Source organism: Lepeophtheirus salmonis, chromosome 6 (genome assembly GCF_016086655.4).
Source record: "Lepeophtheirus salmonis chromosome 6, UVic_Lsal_1.4, whole genome shotgun sequence".
Classification (NCBI taxonomy): domain Eukaryota; kingdom Metazoa; phylum Arthropoda; class Copepoda; order Siphonostomatoida; family Caligidae; genus Lepeophtheirus; species Lepeophtheirus salmonis.
In genome coordinates, this window is record NC_052136.2 from 53,444,496 (window position 1) to 53,462,760 (window position 18,265).

Below are 18,265 nucleotides of genomic sequence, written 5' to 3' on the forward strand. Positions count from 1 at the left end.
GAATCAGAACAGACTCGTGTGGTAGGAGGACTACGGGTAGGAGAGAGATCCAAGATTAATTTATCATGACTTGATGTGCACAGTCGCCGTATCCCTAGATCTTTTCAAGAGTTCCTTGTTAGATGAATGAGCAAATTTTCTTCCTACTATTGTAAACAGCATACTATGCCAACAAATAACAGATGAGATGCCCAATGCGGCAGTTTATTGTTCATCAAGTAGTAAAGTTCAATTTTCAGTTTGTTTGTTCATACCCTTTTATAGGTCCCTGTGCCCACGAGTAAGATAAACAGCTGACAATAATAGTTGAAGCTTATGGAAGAGTCAATAGTGAATAAGAATTATTGTTCTGCGTTAGTCATTATTTTTTAAGAATGTCTGCTTGCTCTTTGTTTCGTTGCAAAATCACTTGAAACACTGGGTAGTTCCCCAGGCCCTGAAATATCATTTTCCAATGGAGTCTAAAGAAAGGAAGACTAAGATAAGTATTTTGAGTAAAAAGAAAAGACTCTCATGTGCCATGTTTTGAGCACTTCAGCAAAAATAATATGGCCTATTAGAATAAACGAAGAAGGAAGCGTCTTTTACCTGGAGCCATACCATGCAGTTTATATTTTCGAAGGTGTCAAGACCAAGGACTACAACCAATTTTGTAAAGTCGAGAGAGCAAGTAGCAGAGGATTATGACCTAATGTACAAGATTCGACATCCCAAACTGCCCCAGGTAGTAAAACAGAAGCCATTTATGCCTCTAGTATCGGACCATATGCTGACTGAAAAATTATAGATACAATACTGTCTCCATATAGTCCGCTGTATCTATAAAGTTCGGGAAACAAAAGTAATTTGTCAAATTATTATAATTGTAATTCTGTATTCTGTAATTCTTAGAAATTTCATTCATTTATTTGGATTTTTAAGAAAGATGTGTTGTTTTATTGAAATATCAAATTAGATCACAGATTTTGTTCTAGGTTATAACATAAACAGTTAGAGAAAAAGGGATGGAATTTCGATAAAAAGTTGTTAATAACTTCCTTAATATTGATGCTAGAGACATGATTTTCGTATTAAACTGTCTTTTTATCATTATCTATAAGATAATAAATATTTTAAATGAAAATATTGAATATGAACTTTTTTGTAACATACCTATATAAATGACTCAAAACTCAACTCTTTTTTTGACATATTTAATGAGCATGGGTTCACTGTTAACCCAAATATTTATAGAAATTTATTTTTAGAAACACACTTGACGTAAAATATCCCTAATTATTTATAACAACATTAGATTTGGGCATCAACATAATGTTTATTATTGTTCAAATAGTATATTTTCCTTTTTGATCAAAACGTCTATGAAATATTAATTACTTTTAACGAACATTTAATACTTAAAATGTATTAATTAATATTGATGAGACTGCGTTTCATATATTATGATATTATATTTGTAGCAATGTGTATACCTCCTTAAAAGTCAAGAAATTAATCAATGAAATGTACCAAACTGTGATTAAAAATTACAAAATTTGCGAATAATTCCAAGAAAATATATATTTTTCCAACAACAAAAAGTTGCATATATTCTGAATGATATTTCAGAAGCATATTAATGTTGTTTTCAACAATAAAATCAATTTTAAACAGATTTAAAAAAATCTTATCAACATTGGGGTGCAGAAAATCCCAATTCACAAAGGAAGAGTTAAATAAAAAAATTTGGATTTACTACTTTTCTTGATTTTGTTCAATATTGTTTTAATGCTGACGTATCACATTTGTAAGAATAAAAAAACTATTTTCTAACAGATTAGTAAATTGTTTTATTCTATTCCTACAATTTAATTTTTTTTTAAATTCTCAAATATAATTATATGTGTTGGCATACTTTAATCTACTTATGTATATTAAATTATTTAATAAGGAAGAGGAAGAAAAATATATCAAATCTATTTTTTATTTTTATTTTCAAAATTTGTATCAAATCCTTTTTGTACAAATACAAAAAATTGTAACTAGAAACATATTAAAATAATTAACCCTTTGTTTTCACTCAAAGGTTTTTCTACACCAGAAAGTAAAATATCCTAGTAATATTGTTACTCCACATTCCATATTTAATTTGTATCCGTATGCACTTCTTTAATTTATTTGTGACTTATTAACAAATTCTGGAATTAATTATCAAAGTTTAAATTAATATCTTTAATTATTTCTGATTATTTATCTACTCCAACGATGAGTAGGAAAAATGAAGGGTAGAAGAGAAGTAGAATATGTCTGATACTGAATAGAATTATAGTGTGGCCCATCAACGCAACAGCAAATTAGAAGTACATTTGTATTTTTTGACTAAATATCTTTAATTTCTATTGTTTCATTATTTTTATTAAATCTTATTTTATGAATTGATGCATGAGACGTGCGTCTAGTCGCTCTTCATAAAAAAAAGTTTTGAAGTGAAAGAAAAATAGTTTCTAAGAAATAGTGTTTCATTTATTTGTGTAACCCGCAAGTGATCTCCCTAGTGATAATTTTAAAGTGAAAAGTGACCTATTTGGCTCTGTTACGAGGAAGTTGTCTTTCTAGGAATCCTACTCCTGGGATCCTGGGACCTTTTGGAGCTGACTTCACACATACATTTTTGATCTATCTTCGTTGGAGTTGATATAAGACTTACTTGATTCGTTTTTTTTCCCGCCTCATATGTCTTCCTTGGATTTAATTCTTTTCCCTCTACGCTTCCAAATTTTATTTTTCATTTTTCCGTTCTTCTTCAAAAAAAAATATTGTACCTATTAGCGTGTTTAGTCCTGCTAGTAGGGTAATCTACGTAAAAAAGGTATAATATATATATTCATTTATGTTCGTATAATACAATATATCCCTTGAAGTGGAAGAAAATGCTAATGCCCGCCCTCCAGAGTCCAATAAATTGCCTGAAAAAAGTGCAAGATTATGTATTATGCGTGAGTCCATTCTAAGAGAGAGGAAAATGTCAAAAACACACTAAACAAAATTGACCTTAGTGTAATCTTCCGGTGGGAAACGTTTGTTATAGCCTTAACAGAGTCAGAAAGCCAACGTACTTTCAACTATGTAAATATGAAGCAGTTACCTATCTACAAAGTAGCTATAAATTATGATTTCACAGAAGACAAAATCGCTGGTGCACAAGCCCGATATCGCTTTGGATACTCTTGCTTTTCCAACAAGGTCCCTATGGTCCCAAAGCTGGAGAGATTTACGAAATGTTACAAAATCGAAGTAACAAGACTTACGGGTAAAATTGTGACCATTGATATGAAAATTAAAAACATTGACAATTTTAAATTAGATAAGAAGAAAAACTGAATACTTTTAAAAAAGTCGACCAAAGGAGACTGAAAGAAATTGATAGTAAATTTGTTTACATTGTTGACTCCCATCCAAAACCAAAATCCTGGAGACTCAGAAGTAGATGAATGCTTCAATAATTACAAAATGAAATAGAGGACCCGAAATTATAGTTTTGAGGTGGCAGGGGATCCCTTGAATATCCCCCAAATAATGGCTGTGAATGAAAGTCTTGTTAATCTCTGATATCCTGGGTTTCCACCACAATGCCAAAGATGTTTAAGATTTGGACATCCTCGGCTGAATTGCACCGAAAAAAGAGTGCAAATAAGCGAATATGAACAAGTTCTATAAGAAAAAATCAGAATTTTTAATAAAAATCAATGGAATAAAACTTCTGAACTCATTTATCAGGAACGTTTGAGCGCAGAAAAGCCAAAAAAAGAATTTTACATTACATAAACAGACTTTAAAAACCTGTAGAACTCGAAACAAGGGAAGAAGGAATGGTGGAAGAAAAAATACGAAGTGTCACAAATAAAAACAGGAGGACAGAAATTGTCAACCTCTGAAGTGAAACAAGGGCCAAGGGAAGGGGAATCTGCTGTAAGAAGAGTAGATGGAGAACAGCAATATCTTACGCCTGACACTTAGAAGAAGAAGGGTTGGTCCCAAAAATATATATCAGGACAGCCAGAAACTGACTCACCAACGAATTCTATCGGTCCTCTTTCTAAGAAAAGTATTTTGCCCTTTAGGTCTAGATCTGTATCCAATCCAAAGAGGTCATTTTCAATTTCACAATCGTCTCCTATCAGTTTGTCTTCAAAACTTCAAAAGAAGAACAGCCCTGCATGTGAACCAGAACTCGATCCTGACGGCTCTCGTGGGGTGTTTAGTCTTCATGGAAATAAAAAAGTAGTTGGAAATTGATCATCAATAAAATGAAAAAATAGATATGAAACCTTTTTTAACCCTCAATTGTAATTATCTGATAAAATTGTAGAGAAAGTACGCTTTAATGAGACTTCTGCAACATCTTGATTACCCTGACATTGTAACACTGCCCGATACTAAGTGTTGTTTAGATAACCATTTTTGTGTTCCGGACTTTTATTTAACTTTCAGTGCCTTCGACAAGTAACTTTCAAATCCGAAACGTGGAGTCACACTGCTGATCAACAAGAATTTCAAACCAATAATTCAATTTCGAGAATTGGATGGGAACCTTATAAAGGTATCCTGCAACCTTTTGTGAATTACTTTTGATATTCTTGGAATTTATGGCCATAAGTGGGACAACCATGAATTTTGTAGTACAAACTTTTACCAATTTTGGCTCACAGCCAAACAATTATGAGTGGGGATTTTAATATAAAATTGGACACTAACAAGGACTCTACAAAATCTAACGGACACACGATTGCCCGTGCAAAGGAAATAATTTGCTCCATCATTAAGTCATATCATCTCTATGACCTAGCTGAAACAGTAAAAGATTATAGCCATACTTTGTTTTCTTCTGAAAAATCTTCCAAACCCACGCCCTCAAGAATTGTTCTATATTTTTTCAGTGGCATTAAAAAGCAATCAGTCACGTAATATAAAGTAATCGATGCCAAAATATCCTACCATAAGGGACTGTACACTAAAATTAATTTAATACATTTCCCTAATCATAGAGCTAAAAAAGCATGGAAACTCAATCCATCACTATTATATATACCCAAAGTCAAATATGAGATTGTAGAAATAATTGAGACCACGAGATAAAATGTCAAAATAGGGCGCAAAGTCTTCTATTAAGTACAAAAGATGCTAATATCAAAAGAGTGGTCACAATTTAGTTTTGGACAAAACTTCAAATTATTAGGATTATGGGTTGGCCCCGAAAATGTGTTGATGAATTATAAAGAAATCCTCTCAAGGATAAAAATAGCTGTAAGCCAATAAGCCTACCTAAATTTATGCGCATGGGATAGAATAAGCCCATGGAACACGTACATTGTGCACAAAATCATCCACTTGTTACGAATATCTCCATTCTGTCCAAATATAGCTTCTGAGATTAAAGTAATTGAAGAATCTTTCCTTAAAATTTTAAGGAAGGAAAATATATCAACTCAAAGAATGCACAATCCGATAAAATATAGTGGCTTAAGCGTAATATCATTTGCTAAATTTTGGAAATGCCTCAACTCCTATTGGATCAGGAAACTGTGGTACGCAATACTTTTGGAGTCTCCAATTGAACCACTTTCTAGTTATAAAAAGATTAAAATACACCGAATGCCCAGACTCGAGCCTCTCCAACGTCTTTGATAAACTTGGTTGATTCTCGACTAGGCTCAAAGGATTTTGTGATGGGCAGTGCCGTATGTCAGGAAGATTTTTCGGTCCGCTTTACAAGGGTGAACGGTTGATTTTCAGTGGTGAACGTGGGATATTTAAACAGGGCAAATACTACAGCATAGATTAAATCTTGCAAGAATATCGTCCAATGGACTGTCTGACCATTATTTTCTTCAGGCAAACATTGGGAATAATAAAATGAAAAGGAAAAACTCTAGACGGAAAGTCAATGCCGACCTATTCATAAAGGAAGGAGTATAATGGATTATAAAATGCACGGTGCAAGAATGAGAGAAAATTTTTGAACTATACAATTAAGTCAAACAATTTAAACCTCCTTAAATATTTTTAAAATAATAACGGATGAAGATAATGAACGAGATTATAATATACCATGAAACGGTTACATCGACAGAAAATAAATTATGTTCACAAGTCTTGATGTTCTTAACTCGCATGTTTACGTGGTGATGTGTTTGAAAAAAATGAAGAAAAAAATGCATGTGTTCTTTATCATGATTAGAAGAAGAAGTTTTTCCTCTCTTTCCTTGACGCAAAGGTGTCAATCAAACTGTCCATGTCTTCATGGAGCACCTTGTCCACCATCACCCTGTCCATGTTCAAGAGGGTGAGGGAGGAGAGCCTCTCCTGGTCCATGGTGGTCCTCATGTGGTTCTTGAGCCTTCTGAGACAGGAGAATGACCGCTCCGCCTCACAGCTGCTGATGGGCATTGAGGCCAGGATAACGATCACCTTGTATAGCTCCAGCATCAGGCGGAACACTCCCGAGCTTATTAACTCCACAGCAATTTGTGACGAAACCATGTCTTCTGTGTCAATATCTGCATAGAGAAACATAAATTTTAAACATATAATGCAAAATGAAACATTATATTAACCTTGAACTGCTGGAAGATTGCATGGTCTGACTGGAGCTGCTCGAGTTCAAGTCTGTAGTGCTTGGCGACACGCTCAATGACACAGGTCTCCACTTCACTGTCATTGACGATTGCAATGAGATCCATTGTGATGTTTGTATCGTCGGTGGCAAATCTGCTCTAAAGTTCTAATACAATCTTATTGATTGCAACATCGAAATGTGTTTCACGGAAGTAGGATTCAGTTGTTCCTTTCAACTTTATTCTCCTTGGAATCTTCGCCTCCTTGAATTCCAAATCAATTGAGTCCTCCTGGTCAAATACTGATTTCATCTCAGACGACTTCAACTCAGCAAGTTTCCAGATTGATTCAAAGATTTTCTCATTCTTAAGATCTTCAAGAGTCCTATTCACTAGGTTGACGTGTTTCCGGGCCTTTGTTAGGTCAACCTTTCTGCCTTGAAGTTCATCTGACAAGCTAGATGTGTGTCTGAGGAGTGTCTTCAACAGTTCAATGCCGAAAACAAATTCGTGACTAAAGATGCTGTTGAGCAGAGAAGTTGCTGTTGAACTCGACAATGTATCTTTATCTTTTCTTATTATAATGAGGGTCTTCATTATTCTGACCATCTCTAGAGATACAGCGTGTACAGCATCGTAGCGGAGACTCCAGCGGGTAGCAGAGTGGTTCTTCAGGGTCATCACTCCTCATATTTACTTGTTATCTTCACCGACTTGTAGATTGCTGACCTCTTTGGTGACCCTTCAATGAAGTTGTATAAAATTTGTACTGTCCCCATTGTATTTATCAACAGGGTTATATCTGAGAGAAGATCCTTGACTACAAGATTGAGGACATGGGCGTAGCAGTGGATGTAGACACACAGTGGGGTTGCTTCTTTCCACCTGGCGGCAAGACCCTTCTTGATGCCAGATATGTTGGAGGCACCGTCCACGGCCAGGGAGACAGTGCGGGCGGGGTTAAGGCCAAGATCCTTGACAGCCTCGTGAAGCTTCTCAAACAAATATTTGCCGTCAGTCTGGGTAACTTTTACAAACTTGAGGAAGCTCTCTTTCTTGATGCCTTCACTCGTCAGATATCCCAGTGATAGACTGAACTGCTCCGTGTTTGACATATCTGATGTCTCATCAACAATCACAGAGAACCAGTAGTCATCATTGCCGGCACAAGCCTTGACATCTTCAATTATATTTCAGCTCATTTTGGATGTCAGGTGAAGTCCATTTGGCAAAACCTGCCCCAGCTGAACCAAATTTTTTGACTTCGGCCTCCAGTTTATCTTTGAGAGTATGATTGTCGTGTGAACGCAGGGGCAAAAGCTCCAAGAAGTTTCCTCGATTGTTTTCATTAGATTCCGTCAACTTTTCTCTTGTTTCGGAATCGCCCCTAAAAGCCAATCCTTGCTTTGCGAGGAACCCAACAGTTTGGAAAAGATACCTCAAATAAGCTCGCCACTTCACGACTTCGTCAGCATGTTGAGACTGAACATGGCCGAGAACCAAGGTATTCTTTCTTTTTGATGTGAGGAAATTGATCCACTTTTCCATCGACAGTTTGTGTTTTTTGTTGTTAGAATGAACTTTCAACGAGGAACTGTTTTTCCATGTTTTGAACTCAAATTTCCCAAGGTTGGAAATGGAAAATTTGGAACAGGCGAAACACTTGGCTGACTTTTCAACCTCGTCATATTCTAGACACGGGAACTTACGGAACCAATCATATTGAAAGTCTCTGGAGTATTTGTCATCTATCTGAGGACTGTATGTTTGTAACTTGGGCTGTAGAGGATGCTCTCTCTCGACTTTAGGCACAGTTTCCCGCTCAGTCTCCACTCTGGTTCTGGTCTAGATATGTCCTTCCGCTTTGGCTCCCGCCCGGTAAGTATCGGGTCACCCAGCTGGCTCGTGAAGACGACAGGGTACTCTGGGCCTCCGTCCACAAACTCCATCTCCTCAGTCTTGCTCTTCTCACCTCCCTGGACATTGTTGCTAGTCTCAGAGTCCTCTGCAGAGGGAATATTGTTGTTGTTGACTACAGAGAGCTGCTCGGGAGAGAAGATTGGTCCGATATCGAGATTAGGAAGTATTATTCCATGAGAAATCCGTCAGCTGGGGTAATTTGATGAGTCGCCATTATTTTCTGTGTCTGCAGTAACTTTCTCTTCAGTAGAAACGGACTTTTCAGATATTGGTTCATGCAGTAAGGCCTCAACTGGAGCAGGGTCATCGGGACAGGAGGAGGCAGTGACTGAGGATGTAGCAGAGGAAGTTTTCTTAACAGCAAAGTTCAATGTTTTCTGCTTCTTATGATAAATTTTCACTTGATACTTGCAGCTGGGGTCATTCTTATGGAGTTTAACTTTGTGATCATTAAAGTTGCCCTTCTGTATTTCCTTCTGACAGATAGAACAAATCACCAACTCTCTGTTGAAATGCGTTTTCCGCTTCCCGTGATACATTTCTGATAATTAATAAATTACTGCAACAATCCACTCTAAAAAGTACATAACTATTATTTATGTCCCTTTTAAGCAGTAATAATTTAATTTATCTTGTATTCAATGAAACAAATTCTCACGCTCTTAAATATTTCAAGAGTACTCCATACGAAAAATGTTGTGTGCGTCTTTTTTTTTTTTTTGGCTGTAAAGTACTTCACATTTGCAACCACTAACGTTAAACGTAATATCTAACTCAAATATCCACTCAATGTGAAGTACTTTAAATCCATACAAAAAATGTTGTGTGCGTCTTTGTTTTTTATTTTTGGCTGTAAAGTACTCTTGAAATAATTGCAGTAATTTATTAATTATCAGAAATGTATCACGGGAAGCGGAAAACGCGTTTTATATTCAAAGGTTCAATCATTTATATTTATAAAATGACAGGCAATATTTGAAAGAGATATTACGGTAAATTACAGGATTTGAATTCAAATTTCTGTGATGAATTGAGATACCCGAGAGTGTTAACTGTAGTTTAAAACCTCCGTTTTATCTATTTGACTTAATTTGGCCCCAATATTGTCTTAGAGATATAATTTATTAATTTACTAATTCTATAAATGTGCCAGTGAATTTTGGCTACTTTAAGTACAATTTGTGGTGCCTCCAAAGGACTAATCAGAATCATTTTTTCATTTAAATGAATTATAATTTGTTGGAAAATGTATTCCATGTTCAATTTTGAGAAAAACTATCTAGCTTCCTTTTGGGTGGACGTACTACAAATATGTAATTTTATTATAATGACTCAGTACTATTATGAGATGGTCATAAGTTACATATATATAATAGATTTTAATAATTAATTATGACTTAATTCATCTATATTGACATACCTATATGATTGGTAGACGGTAGAGTAAGGGTTTTTTTTTTGGTCCGCTGAAGCGGACAAAGCGCAATACTGACGTACGGCCCTGGTGATGGGCCTTGGGAAGTAATCAAAAAAATTGAAGCTTCATGGGATGGGAAATGCCTCTGAAAAATTGTATTAGTTACAATTATATTAGTGATTTTAAATTCGAAGTAGCCGCAGATTTAAAAGAGTGAAACTCTCTTGTAAATGATATGGAGTTTTCCTCCTATAGGTCATTCTTAGGACATTTTTTACCAGAAGAGTGACCAATATTTATTTTTACAATCAAGATAATTATTTTATCCACATGGTACCTGAGAAGGTGTCTAACACAACATGCCCTTGCACCTTTCATTGCTTATTTAAACTATCGCAAAATCCCAAGAACTCCACAGCAAAGCATTAAAGCCATTAAAAATAAATATTTAACTGCTCGAGAGAAATGGTTTAAGTAAAGAAGTACTTTTGTGTACTCTTGAAACGGCCAGGAAATACTACAAACACGGGCAATCAGATTGTTTTTTCTGCGGTTTAACAAGAGTAACAACCAACCACATACTTTTGGAATGCAGCAGATTAACAGAAATCAACAACGGCGTACAAATCATCATTGAAGAGGGATTTGACAGCAAACTTTCGAAAAATGATTTTTTATCAACAACAAACGATGGAAAAATCGACGCAATAATTAAAAAACACACAATATATAATATCCGAATGGCACGCTACAAGACTATTAATACAATAAATTAGGGTTCTTATTTAGGTAAGTATAATATTATTGAAATTTAGATATTTTATTAAATAACAATAAAAACAACACTATAGATAAGTTATTATACTAGAATCGAGAATGGCAGAAATAACAACTTATCAAACGAACTGTGACGTTATGTTATTGTATTTATTTTATGGATCCTTGCATTACCTTTGTGCTACTTTCATACTTTTGCTACTTTCAAACTTACTGATTATCATGAAAATATATTAACTGACAAAATTTGAAAACATTAACTTGGACGAGGTACAATTTCATAAATGAGTTTCCACTGATTAAATTCTAAAGAAAACTGTAAAGTCTTCTTGAATTTCAAGTTTTACGAAGAGAACATTCTATTGTCTGCTGAGTTGCATTTGTTCGCCACAAGCCACGGTAAGGAACCTTCAGATGGTGTAGATGGAACTATTAAAAGACAAGATACGAAAGAGAGCCTATGAGATCTTTATAAAATCAAATTACAAAGCCGAGTGATTTATTAGAATATAGAAAATACTATTTTTAAAAAAGGTTCAGTTTTGCAAAACCATTTATGCTATACAAAAACTTCTTTCATTTATTGTCAACTTAGACGAATCACTAAGAGTTCGAATGAATAGTGAATCACTGGAGTCAAAATTCGAATTTGTTATATAAATTATAGACTCCGTCATACTTTTATTTGTTTTGTTATTTTATGAAATATCTAAACTTTATTATAATTAATTATATTATACTTACTTAATTTTCTTTGTTTATGAATCAAAAGAAAATAGGTACATTATGTAAAATAACATTATAAATATATATCATATATTTACTTTTTTTATTAATTATAATCAAGATACAGTAATAAATAATTCGTTTTTCAATTGTTTAATTTTTGTATCATTTTGTTATTTACATTTAGTTTCATATATATACAAAACAGAAAACAGACAATGTCCAAATAATAATTATAAAATACAAATAAGTCAATTTAAGAATTTGAAATATTAAAAGTTTAATTATCATAATAAAGGAGGAAAATAAATAAGAAAACCCGGCAGATAACAAATCAGATCACGAAGTAAAGGTTGTCCAAAGAGCTCTGACAAGTTAACATAACATAACACTTTATATTTGTATATTCATATTGTGTATAGTATTAGTATTTCCCTTCTACAGAGAGAAAGCCGGGAATTATTATCACTTCAGAGGCGTCATCACACAGCCAAGAAGGAAGTTCCTAGTTCTTGTGCTTCACAGCCTATATTATACCTTGCTCTTTGGAAATTAGGCACTCAATTTTCTAGCTATCCTTATACTGTAAGGACGTTACAATGCGCCAAACCGAAGGACTTAATCTTGACTCCAACTCTTTATGGCAAAAATAACAATGTATCTCTTTAGGATCTTCTCGTGATTTTTTTGAAAAAATAAAAGACGTTTCTAATCCATACCTCAACTATTTTTGACGTGTATGAGATAATGGATTCTTCAAAATGACGTTTGTATCCGCTGGTTTCATGCCATTGCTAATACCAAGCTCTTCGAACCTTCACCTTACGATATATATAGGGACCAATACTAACACTCGAACCTTGCTTAATCTTTGGGTCTGAATTGACTTCTAAGGCAATGAAAGCAGGGTCGGAGGACCGAGATAATTACGTTTGAAATCTCGTCCAGAGAATATCCACCGTGTTCCATGGGATACAAAGAAGTTATTCAACACAAGGCTCATGTCTGACATATATTGGGTAATCCCTGCATTACTAAGGAACACACAACTACTGTTCAGTCGATGATTATTATTAATTGGTTCGTTTGAATCTAGTAAAGGGAGGACATTCTCAATGACAGAGCTCCATACTGAGCATATCTTCTTCCTGTGATGATCCGATCTTTTCACCACTCCAAACATTTTAAATGGAACCATACAGATCTGTTCAGCAAATAAAAACTAATCAGTTGTAAGATTTATTTTTATTTTTATTAAATCATTTATCCTCGACCTTGAAAAGTATTCTTTTTTATGCCCTCATACTAAATCTTCCCTTAATTTATATATGCTCTAACATATCATCTTTGAAAAAAATACTCCGATATTTTGCTTGAGGCAAGTTTTATCTATGTCATTTTTCCTCTCGAGAGCGATTTTTCCGGATTTTTGATTTCCCTTTTACATTCTACTTCACCATTTTATTCCTTATTCTTATCAGTGTTCCCATCTTTTCATATTCTATAATTTCGTCCAATCTTACATTCTTGGTATTATTATCATCCCTCATGTCTTTCATATTTTCTTTACTTGTTTTTCTTTCGAAGGTAGCCTGTTTTCCTTTATGAATGAATATCCCATGGCAATCCCATGAAAAGATTTTACCAGCATCTAATAACAATTTGTTCCTTTTAATGAATTCAGATATCTCGTTACAAGTTTCTTTTGCTTTTAGGAGCGACACATTCATTTTCCAGAAAGATCTTCAAGGCTTCGATGGGTTATTGAATGCTGCAAAAAGCAGGACAATAGTCAGAAATATACGGTGGGAGCACCAAAAACTCTACGAAAAGAGAGGATGGTATTTCATCTGCAAGGAATCGCAGATCAATGTGGGGTTGTTCATTTGATAATGAACCAAATGGTTGTTTTAAAGAAGTCGGTTGGATTTTGTATCAGATAAGATATCCAAGCTTGGCAGAATTACTAGACGATGAATCTTCTGTTGATTTTCAATTTTCGGTTGCACTTGTGTATAATAGTCCTTCAGAGAGAACCAAGTTGGATTTTGGGTGTGTTGAGGAGTCTGATCCTGAAATCACATATTTCAAGTGGAAGACTTCCCCCTTGATTTCACTGCGTTTGAATATGAACTAAACTTGCTATCAACTATCCCCTTTTTAATTAACGATTCAAAAACAATGTTTTGGTATTTTATGATATTGAATAGTTTATTTTTACACATTGTGCAAGTATGTTCAAATTTGAAGTAATTTGAGCATTGTTTCTTTATTCTGTCAAATTATAAATGTATTATTTGTCCACTAATAGGGAGGAGAGATGGGAGATTTTCTGACTTCCCCACGACATCAAAGCCATCCAAGCCCGCCTCTAGAGATATATTATAGGATTTAAGCGTAGGATGTTTTTAAGGCTTCCTTTATTTGCATCTGACCTCACACACCCTATATCCTTCACTTCCTTGGTGAAGACACCTAGTGTCTGTGCCAATTCGGTATTTTCCACACGGCCAACCGTCTTCAGGACTTTTACTCATAAAGATTTCGTTGAGTGTAATTCCATTGCTGTTTTAAAGCCTCTTTTGTCGATTTTGAAAACATTTTATGAGGGGTTACTTTCATAAAAGAAACGGGAAACTAAGATTTTTGAACTTAATTAAAGTATTGATTGGTTTTTTCACCCCGATAAGACTCCGGCCAGGACCCATTTCAGAACTAAAATGAGACAAGTAATACACTGGAATGCCCAGCTTCAGAATTGGAATTTCAACTACGCCAAAGTCCATGAATTCTTTTTCAGATGGGTCTGAACCATCTTCTTTCTCAATTAAAAGTTTAAAGAACTCCCAGTTGATGCCTTTAAAAATAGTAATGCTATTCTCTGATTTTTTCTAAAGGGTGAATAAATCTTTTCAGCCATATGGATCCTGTTGGCCTCCGGACCCTTCTTATTTTGGGAATTCAGAGGGGAGGATTGGTCCTCCTCACCAGATTACATCTTCAAAACGATAAGAGATCTATAAGTGGATTTTTCTTAACTCTCTTTTAAGCAAAAAAAAAAATCGTAGCAAGTTGAAAGAAACATTGCTATTTTATATCAATTTATAAAAAATAAGTGAGTCAGCACTCGTCAGTTCCCAAAAATATAAATTTTATATATTTATAGGACTATTATACATTACAGATACATCAAAATATATATATTTAGCCTTCAACAAGTTACAAACTATTTAATATGTTACTTTATGCATGTAGGGTCCACCTATGAATAATCAATAAGTAATGCATTAATGAAAATCGTCATAATTTATATTCAAATAATATATTTTATAAGGTTAATTAATATTTTTCTTATTCCTTCATATTATATATATATCAACCGAGCAATTGTAAAACTAATAAGCGTTGCCTTCTTTTACTCTATCTTTGAAACGTTTAACTCATTCTGTAATACATCCTTAAATTAAAGCTACTTCAGCTTAATAATAATATAGATAATTTATACGTTTACATTATATTCGTATGCATTTTTTTTTTCTAAGAAAAATACTTAAATGAGATAAAAATAGATTTAAAACATATTGAACACTTTGTAATGTAATTATATTGCAAGCATTATACATTGAAATAGGGTTATACAGATGTGTTTAAAGATAAACATATGCATAAAATTCTTTTGAAAAATATTTAAAATATAAATTATCAACTTTATATTGTACCTACAAATATGTTGTACAGTGTCTTCCAAAATTAATATAATATCTTCCATATAAGCTTCAGTCATGGTATTTCACTAAAAAACGACGTTAACAAGATTCAGTATCATTTTCTAAGGATTGAAGGCTCTGATTTCTACAAAATAATGGTATTTTGCATTATTTCTATCTTATTAGAATATGTGCCCCATTATTAAAAAGCCTACAACCATTATTTATGCTATCCATTATAAAATTTTTGCAATAATAGAAAAGTATCATTTATTTGACTACAATTTAAATTCAATACGATCACAGGTAAAATGGAGAGGTACAATCACATAAAAGTCTTCAAACTTCTCTGCAAGAGGCACTTCTATAGCGACATCACCAAATAGATTAGTTTGGACAGGAATAATTTGTTCAACTTCAATATTGTAGGATGATGCCCCTCCTCATTCTGCTAATGTTACACAGCCCTTCGTTAGCGCAAGGTACAAGAACATATGATCACCATCTTCGTCGTATACCAGCTCTCTTCACTTCTGTTTCTGTATGCATATTGAAAGCAAAAATGTTACTCTAGTCCAACACCAACGTCTTTATGGGAGAAAAACAGATGGAACCATAGTGACGGTGGTACTTATTGCCTCCAATACACAATTAGAGCCAATTATTAAGGCTGATGAATTCTGAGTTTGGTTGTACATTATAAATTACAGCCAGAAAACTTTCTTAGTTTTTTCAAAACCTACACTTTAACAGATTTACAGATTCATATCTTGCTTTTTGGCTAGATCTTGATGTAGTTTTTGATGGATGATGAGGAAATAGTACTGGAACACCGTTACATTATACATACATATGTATATGTATATAGGGTATCAGGATTTTTTTTTTTTTTTGAGATATCAAGGGCCCATGCCTCCCAAAAGTTTAATTTTGGAAAAATAAGACATTGTAAAACACAGTGCTTAGTAACTTTGCTGTTTACTATATTTCCTCAGAACATTTTGCCTTATTAACAGAATATATTTCCTTATTATATAAATAAATGAGGCTTTTATGTCCTTATTGTTTATTTAGGACTGAAATCAAAATATGAACTATTTATTAGTATGAATTGCATTAAACAATAAAATTATGTTGGAATATTGATGGAATTAATATCTTGCCTCATATTATGCTTTATTTATCAATGGATTCGTCAAAATGTCTTGAGCCAAAAAAGCTTACAGAAAAATTACCAAGAGCCCTAAAACATAGCTTTGTTTAAAACTATAAGAAGGGATTGATAGATGAGACCACCAGCAGATATTTTTCTTAAGAATTCAATCATAATTATTAACATAACACAAGCTTCTATATTAATTAACAGTATTTTTTTTTTTCTCAATTTTAAATTCTTAATCAAATTTGCTAGCAAACATCAATCTTAAAAAAGGGAAATATATTGCTGGGATTCGATTCTATGTCTCTTTATGTGTGTGATTGATGTTTCATTTTTAGAAATTAAATAAGTTTTCTTGAAAATCTTAGGGTTACAAAGCCTTCAGCTCTATAAAATTAACTACTTCCCTGATATTTTTTCCAAAAAAATAAAGCATATCTTATTTTGGATATTCAATAATACACTATGAAAGAGGAAATATTTAGCTGAAGTGTCTTCAAAAAGAAAGGGATATATATTTTATTTGTATAATGGATGATCATTTTGTTATAATGAATATGAAACAATCTTAACTAGATTTCATAAGTAGCATTAAGTTGTCACATTAATGCATAAAGGCTTCTTATATAGCGTAATAATTAGTTGTACTTCATACGAAAACCTGCTCAAAATCGACTAATATATTTTTGTATCAAAGTCTTAGCTTTTTTAAAGATTTTTTTAAACTGAAAAAGTGCAAAGGAGCAACATAGCTCAATAGACAATATACTAAGGAGAAATCAATCTCTGTATCTCAATGTACGTAGGTTCGATTCTCAGTCGCACCTAAAAAAGGGGCTTTACTTTATGAACAAGACCTTCAGAGATAGTCTTTATACATAATGTCATTTTAATAAGTTATACAAAGCTTTATCTCACTAACACAAAAGAAATTTCAGCTTCGATCCCTTCGTTCCAATTTTGTAATGTATTTTTTTAAAATAAATAAACGAAGTAATATGTTATACTACACTTAAATGCAATATCCAAAATGGCAGGAATATAATTTCTTGTTGATCCTTTGTTGTATATATATTGCCCATTTTATGATTTTCATAAATAAATTTTGGATATTATAAAGAAATACAAATGTACAGCTACACTTTTAACAAAATATAACTAAGCAATATAATGATACAATAGCGACCAAATACTGGAGGTAAGATTTTAATATAATGAAATATATACTCGTATATATGTAATTCATTTAAAAATTGCGTAGAAAATATGAAAACGATAGTCTAATAGTACATAAAAAATGAATAGTAGTTGGTGTAAACTTATTTGACTTACTACGAGATGATTCCAGACCTTTTTCTGTTTCTTTGTGTGGGAAAGGTTGCATGATACAATAAAGGTAATAGCGTGTATATTGTTTACTTTTACTTAATCAGTGAAACTGCATTGGGCCAATTAATAGAACATAAAAAAAAGTGAATATCTTCATTATATTTTTAGATATATGGCCAGCTTTAGTATATATTATCACTATTTGTCACTATATTATGTGGTAGCAAATTTATTTTAACTATTCATAACCTAAATATATGAGGTGATCATGGGATTTTATAATAATAATCTAATGATGTATTCCACAAAAAAAAAAAAAAAAAAATTAGATATGTTGGAGCCACACATTATACTACATGGATTTCATAAGAGATATATTCAATAAAAATACACACTTTTTCAGCTAGAAAAACGGTTTGTGAAAAAAGTTTAGATTTAATAATGTACATTAAGGACAAAAAGTACAGATTAGACATTGTACGACAATACTTTGTTCTTCATTTGGTAATGAAAAACAATTGTTTAAGGGAAAACTATATAAAGTGTTTGAAATACTTTTAATTTGTCTAGCAAATTTATTTTTTAAAGAAATGTTATGCTTTGACTTAGGTTGACTATCTTAAGTTAAAAATACTAT

General features: G+C 33.0%; 1 protein-coding gene and 1 long non-coding RNA gene across 5 annotated transcripts in view; both read right to left on the bottom strand.

Moving 5' to 3' along the window:
• LOC121119809 (urea transporter 2) overlaps positions 1 to 18,265 on the bottom strand; it is a 99,181-nt gene that overhangs the window by 53,511 nt on the left and 27,405 nt on the right. The window lies entirely within an intron of this gene.
• Positions 6,063 to 8,716, bottom strand: LOC139905874 (uncharacterized). Its single transcript, XR_011780983.1, has 2 exons — positions 6,594 to 8,716; positions 6,063 to 6,536 (listed from the first exon to the last, which is right to left on the bottom strand). It is a non-coding gene; the product is annotated as an uncharacterized lncRNA (long non-coding RNA).